The 11,074-nt window shown below is 39.4% G+C and overlaps 1 long non-coding RNA gene across 1 annotated transcript; it reads right to left on the minus strand.

Annotated features, from left to right (window-relative positions):
* Positions 1 to 6,230: 6,230 nt before the first annotated feature.
* Positions 6,231 to 10,505, minus strand: LOC138852097 (uncharacterized). Its single transcript, XR_011391566.1, has 2 exons — positions 10,222 to 10,505; positions 6,231 to 6,697 (listed from the first exon to the last, which is right to left on the minus strand). It is a non-coding gene; the product is annotated as an uncharacterized lncRNA (long non-coding RNA).
* Positions 10,506 to 11,074: the final 569 nt, after the last annotated feature.

The raw sequence follows: 11,074 nt of genomic DNA on the forward strand, positions 1-11,074 counted from the left end.
GAGGTTTGGTAATAAGTAATACGTATTTTATGAAAAAGAGGATAAATAAATATATAAGGTATGATAGCACGTAATGAAAGTAGTTTGTTAGATTATGTATTGGTGGATAAAAGGTTGATGGGTAGGCTCCAGGATGTACACGTTTATAGAGGGGCAACTGATATATCGGATCATTATTTAGTTGTTGCTACAGTTAGAGTAAGAGGTAGATGGGAAAAGAGGAAGGTGGCAACAACAAGTAAGAGGGAGGTGAAAGTGTATAAACTAAGGGAGGAGGAAGTTCAGGTGAGATATAAGCAACTATTGGCAGAAAGGTGGGCTAGTGCAAGATGAGTATGGGGGGGGGGGGGGGGTTGAAGAGGGTTGGAATAGTTTTAAAAATGCAGTATTAGAATGTGGGGCAGAAGTTTGTGGTTATAGGAGGGTGGGGGCAGGAGGAAAGAGGAGTGATTGGTGGAATGATGAAGTAAAGGGTGTGATAAAAGAGAAAAAGGTAGCTTATGAGAGGTTTTTACAAAGCAGAAGTGTTATAAGAAGAGCAGAGTATATGGAGAGTAAAAGAAAGGTGAAGAGAGTGGTGAGAGAGTGCAAAAGGAGAGCAGATGAAAGAGTGGGAGAGGCACTGTCAAGAAATTTTAATGAAAATAAGAAAAAATTTTGGAGTGAGTTAAACAAGTTAAGAAAGCCTAGGGAAAGTATGGATTTGTCAGTTAAAAACAGAGTAGGGGAGTTAGTAGATGGGGAGAGGGAGGTATTAGGTAGATGGCGAGAATATTTTGAGGAACTTTTAAATGTTGAGGAAGAAAGGGAGGCGGTAATTTCATGCACTGGCCAGGGAGGTATACCATCTTTTAGGAGTGAAGAAGAGCAGGATATGTAAGTGTGGTGGAGGTACGTGAGGCATTACGTAGAATGAAAGGGGGTAAAGCAGCTGGAACTGATGGGATCATGACAGAAATGTTAAAAGCAGGGGGGGATATAGTGTTGGAGTGGTTGGTACTTTTGTTTAATAAATGTATGAAAGAGGGGAAGGTACCTAGGGATTGGCAGAGAGCATGTATAGTCCCTTTATATAAAGGGAAAGGGGACAAAAGAGATTGTAAAAATTATAGAGGAATAAGTTTACTGAGTATACCAGGAAAAGTATACGGTAGGGTTATAATTGAAAGAATTAGAGGTAAGACAGAATGTAGAATTGCGGATGAGCAAGGAGGCTTCAGAGTGGGTAGGGGATGTGTAGATCAAGTGTTTACATTGAAGCATATATGTGAACAGTATTTAGATAAAGGTAGGGAAGTTTTTATTGCATTTATGGATTTAGAAAAGGCATATGATAGAGTGGATAGAGGAGCAATGTGGCAGATGTTGCAAGTTTATGGAATAGGTGGTAAGTTACTAAATGCTGTAAAGAGCTTTTATGAGGATAGTGAGGCTCAGGTTAGGGTGTGTAGAAGAGAGGGAGAATACTTCCCAGTAAAAGTAGGTCTTAGACAGGGATGTGTAATGTCACCATGGTTGTTTAATATATTTATAGATGGGGTTGTAAAAGAAGTAAATGCTAGGGTGTTCGGGAGAGGGGTGGGATTAAATTATGGGGAATCAAATTCAAAATGGGAATTGACACAGTTACTTTTTGCTGATGATACTGTGCTTATGGGAGATTCTAAAGAAAAATTGCAAAGGTTAGTGGATGAGTTTGAGAATGTGTGTAAAGGTAGAAAGTTGAAAGTGAACATAGAAAAGAGTAAGGTGATGAGGGTATCAAATGATTTAGATAAAGAAAAATTGGATATCAAATTGGGGAGGAGGAGTATGGAAGAAGTGAATGTTTTCAGATACTTGGGAGTTGACGTGTCGGCGGATGGATTTATGAAGGATGAGGTTAATCATAGAATTGATGAGGGAAAAAAGGTGAGTGGTGCGTTGAGGTATATGTGGAGTCAAAAAACGTTATCTATGGAGGCAAAGAAGGGAATGTATGAAAGTATAGTAGTACCAACACTCTTATATGGATGTGAAGCTTGGGTGGTAAATGCAGCAGCGAGGAGACGGTTGGAGGCAGTGGAGATGTCCTGTCTAAGGGCAATGTGTGGTGTAAATATTATGCAGAAAATTCGGAGTGTGGAAATTAGGAGAAGGTGTGGAGTTAATAAAAGCATTAGTCAGAGGGCAGAAGAGGGGTTGTTGAGGTGGTTTGGTCATTTAGAGAGAATGGATCAAAGTAGAATGACATGGAAAGCATATAAATCTATAGGGGAAGGAAAGAGGGGTAGGGGTCGTCCTCGAAAGGGTTGGAAAGAGGGGGTAAAGGAGGTTTTGTGGGCGAGGGGCTTGGACTTCCAGCAAGCGTGCATGAGCGTGTTAGATAGGAGTGAATGGAGACGAATGATACTTGGGACCTGACGATCTGTTGGAGTGTGAGCAGGGTAATATTTAGTGAAGGGATTCAGGGAAACCGGTTATTTTCATATAGTCGGACTTGAGTCCTGGAAATGGGAAGTACAATGCCTGCACTTTAAAGGAGGGGTTTGGGATATTGGCAGTTTGGAGGGATATGTTGTGTATCTTTATACGTATATGCTTCTAAACTGTTGTATTCTGAGCACCTCTGCAAAAGCAGTGATAATGTGTGAGTGTGGTGAAAGTGTTGAATGATGATGAAAGTATTTTCTTTTTGGGGATTTTCTTTCTTTTTTTTGGGTCACCCTGCCTCTGTGGGAGACGGCCGACTTGTTGAAAAAATGGGATTTTCAGAGTGATACATGAATGAAGGCTTCATTTTGCAATCCCCATTGAGCACTTGTTGGGGTTGGAATTTTTCAGCTTCGCCATGCCTTATCACACTGTGTATGCCACTACGATTCTTAAGCTTGCCAGAAATGCTCTACATATAAAGGGGCCTTTGGCATGTTCACCAAATTGTTACACTCCTTTGTGCAAACATGTATAATGCTAAAATTAACTTGTTATTGTTATTAATATACATCTATACATTTATAACTGATTAAGAAATAACAGAAGTTAACTACAAATGTCAACTGCCATATTCAAAACAAATGCAATATCCGAATATGTCACGATGCATAAAAGTGAGAACTGTATACAATATAGACAATGTTCCATTGCTTTTCCCACATTCTCTCTTGTTTGTCCCATAGCTTTCTGTTTGACCCCAGATCTTGCCTAACTGTGTCACAGCTCACCTGAGGCTTGCTAGTGACAAAGGTGAGGGGTTCCCAGTGAATAATAATAATAATAATATCTTTATTTCTACATGTACAAGGTATACAGGCCTAGCTGACATCAATGACATACTTATACATGTAAAGCTGCTTATGCAGAGCATTTTGGGCAAATTAGGTCAATTTTGTCCCAGTATGAAACCCAAAGTATTTCTTTTCCTATGCCAAATCAAAGTCGAGAACAACGTCCAGTATTGGGCCCCTACTTAAACAAGATGGGTCCTACACAGATGACAGCAAGGAAATGAGTGAGCTACTCAAGTCCCAATATGACTCAGTTTTTAGCAAGTCGCTAACCAGACTGAGAGTCAAAGATCAAAATGAGTTTTTTATGAGCCACAGAATTTGGTTAACACAAGCCTATCTGATGTTATCCTGACACCAAATGACTTCGAACAGGCGATAAATGACATGCCCATGCACTCTGCCCCATGGCCAGACTCATGGAACTCCGTGTTCATCAAGAACTGCAAGAAGCCCCTATCACGAGCTTTTACATCCTATGGAGAGGGAGCATGGACATGGGGGTGTCCCACAGTTACTAAAAACAACAGACAAAGCCCCACTCCACAAAGGGAGCAGTAAAGCAATAGCAAAGAACTACAGACCGATAGCACTAACATCCCATATCATAAAAATCTTTGAAAGGGTCCTAAGAAGCAAGATTGCCACCCATCTAGAAACCCATCAATTACACAACCCAGGGCAACATGGGTTTAGAGCAAGTCGCTCCTGTCTGTCTCAACTATTGGATCACTACGACAAGGTCCTAGATGCACTAGAAGACAAAAAGAATGCAGATGTAATATATACAGACTTTGCAAAAGCCTTCGACAAGTGTGACCATGGCGTAATAGCACACAAAATGCGTGCTAAAGGAATAACAGGAAAAGTTGGTAGATGGATCTATAATTTCCTCACAAACAGAACACAAAGAGTAGTAGTCAACAGAGTAAAGTCCGAGGTGGCTACGGTGAAAAGCTCTGTTCCACAAGGCACAGTACTCGCTCCCATCTTGTTTCTCATCCTCATATCTGACATAGACAAGGATGTCAGCCACAGCACCGTGTCTTCCTTTGCAGATGACACCCGAATCTGCATGACAGTGTCTTCCATTGCAGACATTGCAAGGCTCCAGGTGGACATCAACCAAATCTTTCAGAAAACAATATGAAGTTCAACGATGAGAAATTTCAATTACTCCGATATGATAAACACGAGGAAATTAAAACTTCATCAGAGTATAAAACAAATTCTGGCCACAAAATAGAGCGAAAAACCAACGTCAAAGACCTGGGAGTGATCGTATTGGAGGATCTCACCTTGAAGGACCATAACATTGTATCAATCGCAGCTGCTAGAAAAATGACAGGATGGATAATGAGAACCTTCAAAACTAGGGATGCCAAGCCCATGATGACACTCTTCAGGTCACTTGTTCTATATAGGGTGGAATACTGCTGCACACTAACAGCACCTTTCAAGGCAGGTGAAATTGCTGACCTAGAAAATGTAGAGAGAACCTTCACGGCATGCATAACGGAGATAAAACACCTCAATTACTGGGAGTGCTTGAAGTTCCTGAACCTGTATTCCCTGGAACGCAGGCGGGAGAGATACATGATTATATACACCTGGAAAATCCTAGAGGGACTAGTACCGAACTTGAACACGAAAATCACTCACAATGAAAGCAAAAGACTTGGCAGACGATGCAACATCCCCCCCCAATGAAAAGCAGGGGTGTCACTAGCACGTTAAGAGACAATACAATAAGTGTGAGGGGCCCCGAGACTTTTCAACTGCCTCCCAGCATGCATAAGGGGGATTACCAATAGACCCCTGACAGTCTTCAAGCTGGCACTGGACAAGCACCTAAAGTCAGTACCTGACCAGCCAGACTGTGGCTCATACGTTGGATTGCATGCAGCCAGCAGTAAAAGCCTGGTTGATCAGGCTCTGATCCACCAGGAGGCCTGGTCACAGACCGGGCCGCAGGGGCGTTGACCCCCGGAACTCTCTCCAGGTAAACAACAGTCAACTAACACCCAGTTACCCATTTTACTGATGGGTGAACAAATTTTCCAGCCATTCCAGGGATCGAGCCCCAGACCTCAGTGTGTGAGCTGAGTGTACTAACAATTAAGGCTTGGGGGCTCAGTCCCCGGAGCCTTTCGACTACCACTCACGGGATGTGTGTGGGGTAATTAACAAAGCTCTGAAATTAAATACATGTAATTGGGTCATGGCCCAGCAACAGCACACAAACAGACCAGTAGATGACTTGGACCTGCCTACCATGGGCTAGTAGACCTGTTGCAGTGCTCCTTCTTTCTTATGTTCATCAATTAATATGGATGTAGTGTGCACAATAAAGCTATCAAACTAAGGGTTTGATCCTTACACAGGTGGAGATGTGGGCGTCTTTCCCCTACATCTGTTGCCACTGTTTACCTAGCAGTAAATAGTTAAGTGTTACTAGGCTAGCTGTTGGCATCCTGGGAAAGAGTACCAAATAACTACAATAGCAATAAGCCATGTAGTATTGTTAACTATATAAAATATGTGTACCTGCAAGATGAAAGAAAGACACAAGTGTGGTTTTATGGAAATTTTTATTGACACCGTTTCACCCATGCAGGAACCTCATCTAGCAACTAGTCAAATACAGGTCATATCTGTGATCTGCTAATCACTGCATGGCAACACATCATCAATGAAGCTTCGATATAACTGCACTTGTGTCTATTTCAAAAAAAAACCTTCACTTACTACGTAGTTACTTTGTGCCACCTGAGCGGCTAGTTTATTGTGCACTTGTAAATCATCCTGTGAGTGGTAGCTCCCATTATTTAGGTATTACAGTCATATAATACATTTTCTTCATATACCTAATCATTTCCCTTATGCAAAATGTGGATACAATCTCAGTAATTCAGATATCTTATTAACAAAGCTCTTAGCCACTTCCTTTAGGGGTTTGTTTAAAAGTGTCTAAATCTTTAAATGGTTGGACGCTATAAGAAAGTGTGGCCCAGTCTTCATCCACCCACTACATTTTATGTGACTGACATCTTCAAACAAACTGAAATGTCAAAGATACTTATACACTAACCTTAGTCTAGCAGTGACAACATCTGTTAGTGTTAGTTAAAACATCCTTCAATTATTTCTGAAGGCATATCTGGCAAGCTTTGCAACTGTAGTCATTAGGATATAGGCTGACTACAATAACAAAAAAGTTGCTTCAAAGCTATATGAACTGCAACACTGTAAGGAATATACCAAATGAAATGGATACCAATTACAGCTAGACGACAAACCTGGTAAGTAAAATTGTGGACCTCTGCTATAGTGTCAACGATGCACTTGTCAAGGCAGTCCTCCATCACTAGGGGGTGAGTGAGTTGCCTGAGGAGTATTGACTGAAGGGAGGGAAGTCGAGTGCCACAGCTCTGTGAAGGACAGGGTACGATGAGTGAAGTGATGGATAGACAGAGGGAGAAACGAATAGGAGGAATTGACAAAGGCCAAAGAGAGAGGGAAGGGGACCCCAGTGAAAATACTCACATTATATGACTAGTAATGTAAGTAAAATCTACATAGAGCAGTATATTTTATGTGCCTATAACACATGTGCCCTCACGACCATTGTAAAAAAATACTGTATGCCATATACATGAAACCTAGATAAAACTTAATGATATATGAAGGGCACAAAAGGAAAGATGAAGGAAGGAGTATGTAAAAAAAAACATTCAGCATAATTGGTACATTGTCAATATCAGTGCGATTAACCATTAGCATTATTACCATCACCTTTATTACAGTCATTAGTATTACCATCAACACTATCATCGTTGACATCAACACCACTCAAGTTTGGCTTCAAAGTACATTGTAAGAAAATTAGTTATACTTCCCTAACAATACTTGAGAGCTAATACTGTACCTCCATGATAATACTTTAAAGCTAATACATCCATGATAATACTTTAAAGCTAATATATCCATGATAATACTTTAAAGCTAATACATCCATGCTAATACTTTAAAGCTAATACATCCATGATAATACTTTAAAGCTAATACTTCCATGCTAATACTTGAAAGCTAATACTTCCATGCTAATACTTGAAAGCTAATACTTCCATGCTAATACTTGAAAGCTAATATTTCCATGCTAATACTTGAAAGCTAATACATCCATGATAATACTTGAAAGCTAATACATCCATGCTAATACTTGAAAGCTAATACATCCATGCTAATACTTGAAAGCTAATACTTCCATGCTAATACTTGAAAGCTAATACATCCATGATAATACTTGAAAGCTAATACATCCATGCTAATACTTGAAAGCTAATACATCCATGCTAATACTTGAAAGCTAATACTTCCATGCTAATACTTGAAAGCTAATACTTCCATGCTAATACTTGAAAGCTAATACATCCATGCTAATACTTCCATGCTAATACTTGAAAGCTAATACTTCCATGCTAATACTTGAAAGCTAATACTTCCATGCTAATACTTGAAAGCTAATACTTCCATGCTAATACTTGAAAGCTAATACATCCATGCTAATACTTGAAAGCTAATACTTCCATGCTAATACTTGAAAGCTAATACATCCATGCTAATACTTCCATGCTAATACTTGAAAGCTAATACCTCTACTTCCATCTAATACTTAAAAGCTAATATATCCATGCTAATACTTGAAAGCTAATACCTCTACTTCCATGCTAATACTTGAAAGCTAATACATCTATGCTAATACTTGAAAGCTAATACATCCATGCTAATACTTCCATGCTAATACTTGAAAGCTAATACCTCTACTTCCATCTAATACTTAAAAGCTAATATATCCATGCTAATACTTGAAAGCTAATACCTCTACTTCCATGCTAATACTTGAAAGCTAATACCTCTACTTCCATGCTAATACTTGAAAGCTAATACCTCTACTTCCATGCTAATACTTGAAAGCTAATACATCCATGCTAATACTTGAAAGCTAATACCCCCATGATAATACTTGAAAGCTAATACCTCCATGCTAATACTTGAAAGCTAATACTTCCATGCTAATACTTGAAAGCTAATACATCTATGCTAATACTTGAAAGCTAATACTTCCATGCTAATACTTGAAAGCTAATACATCCATGCTTATACTTGAAAGCTAATACTTCCATGCTAATACTTGAAAGCTAATACCTCCATGCTAATACTTGAAATCTAATACCTCTACTTCCATGCTAATACTTGAAAGCTAATACCTCTACTTCCATGCTAATACTTGAAAGCTAATACATCCATGCTAATACTTGAAAGCTAATACCCCCATGATAATACTTGAAAGCTAATACCTCCATGCTAATACTTGAAAGCTAATACCTCCATGCTAATACTTGAAAGCTAATACTTCCATGCTAATACTTGAAAGCTAATACCTCCATGATAATACTTGAAAGCTAATACATCCATGCTAATACTTGAAAGCTAATACTTCCATGCTAATACTTGAAAGCTAATACCCCCATGATAATACTTGAAAGCTAATACCTCCATGATAATACTTGAAAGCTAATACCTCCATGATAATACTTGAAAGCTAATACCTCCATGCTAATACTTGAAAGCTAATACCTCCATGCTAATACTTGAAAGCTAATACCTCTACTTCCATGCTAATACTTGAAAGCTAATACCCCCATGATAATACTTGAAAGCTAATACCCCTATGATAATACTTGAAAGCTAATACCTCCATAATAATACTTGAAAGCTAATACCTCCATGATAATACTTGAAAGCTAATACCTCCATGCTAATACTTGAAAGCTAATACCTCTACTTCCATGCTAATACTTGAAAGCTAATACCCTCATGATAATACTTGAAAGCTAATACCTCCATGCTAATACTTGAAAGCTAATACCTCTACTTCCATGCTAATACTTGAAAGCTAATACATCCATGCTAATACTTGAAAGCTAATACCTCCATGCTAATACTTGAAAGCTAATACCTCTACTTCCATGCTAATACTTGAAAGCTAATACCTCCATGATAATACTTGAAAGCTAATACCTCCATGATAATACTTGAAAGCTAATACCTCCATGATAATACTTGAAAGCTAATACCTCCATGATAATACTTGAAAGCTAATACCTCCATGATAATACTTGAAAGCTAATACCTCCATGATAATACTTGAAAGCTAATACCTCCATGATAATACTTGAAAGCTAATACCTCCATGCTAAAACTTGAAAGCTAATACCTCCATGCTAATACTTGAAAGCTAATACCTCTACTTCCATGCTAATACCCTCATGATAATACTTGAAAGCTAATACCTCCATGCTAATACTTGAAAGCTAATACCTCTACTTCCATGCTAATACTTGAAAGCTAATACATCCATGCTAATACTTGAAAGCTAATACCTCCATGCTAATACTTGAAAGCTAATACCTCTACTTCCATGCTAATACTTGAAAGCTAATACCTCCATGATAATACTTGAAAGCTAATACCTCCATGATAATACTTGAAAGCTAATACCTCCATGATAATACTTGAAAGCTAATACCTCCATGATAATACTTGAAAGCTAATACCTCCATGATAATACTTGAAAGCTAATACCTCCATGATAATACTTGAAAGCTAATACCTCCATGATAATACTTGAAAGCTAATACCTCCATGCTAATACTTGAAAGCTAATACCCTCATGATAATACTTGAAAGCTAATACCTCCATGCCAACACTTGAAAGCTGTTTCAAAGCTAACACTGAGCACAACTTTTTACTATGTGTTAGTCAAGCGACGAGTCAGAGTAAACCATAACACCGTAAGAAATGTACAAATAACCCACAGTCAACAACACTGAAATAACAGGAATATTTTCGGTCTAGCTAGTGAGCATGACTTAACAATCACCTACTCACTTGAAGATGTGACCGTTGTAGTCTTGGTACAGGTCAGGGAAGAGGTCAGTGATTTTGAAAGCCACGTCCAGGACTCCAGCGGTTGTGAAGGATGATCTCGGGTTCTCCTCTACGACAGAAAGGACAGTTAGCTGCGAGGAACCACATGCTTTGACTGCTAAAACTTCTAACTGCATCAGTGTTATTATATGCTAATAAGTATGTTAATAAGACACAATATACGGAATGCAACATCTTATTAAGAAGGGACAAGATCCGGGCCGGGACCACGCCGGCGAACCACTCAACTCAACTATTATTATAATCATGGAGGAGCGCTAAACTCGTAGGATTATACAGCGGGTGTGGGGGTGGATGGAAGGTATTCGGGCTCAATTCAGGGAACCGGAGCACATATCCAATTCCCTAGATCAAGAGCCCTTCACCAGCATCAAGGAACCTCCCTGGAGGGGAACTATTAATTAAGACGTGAGGATGTTATACCTGGAGAGAGTTCCGGGGGTCAACGCCCCTGCGGCCCGGTCTGTGACCAGGCCTCCTGGTGGATCAGAGCCTGATCAACCAGGCTGTTATTGCTGGCTGCACGCAATCCAACGTACGAGCCACAGCCCGGCTGGTCAGGTACCAAGTTTAGGTGCTTGTCCAGTGCCAGCTTGAAGACTGCCAGGGGTCTATTGGTAATCCCCCTTATGTATGCTGGGTGGGTGGGTGGAGCAACATATAAGGAATTATTCGAAAATAATTGAAAGGGGTTTGGCATCGTTTTACTTATTCGTTGCTCGAGTGTGCAGTCGAAGATTCCCTACCACTACTCGGGGTGAAATTTTCCTTATTAGCCAAATTATATTAATAT

Source organism: Cherax quadricarinatus, unplaced genomic scaffold (assembly GCF_038502225.1).
Source record: "Cherax quadricarinatus isolate ZL_2023a unplaced genomic scaffold, ASM3850222v1 Contig3945, whole genome shotgun sequence".
NCBI classification, from domain to species: domain Eukaryota; kingdom Metazoa; phylum Arthropoda; class Malacostraca; order Decapoda; family Parastacidae; genus Cherax; species Cherax quadricarinatus.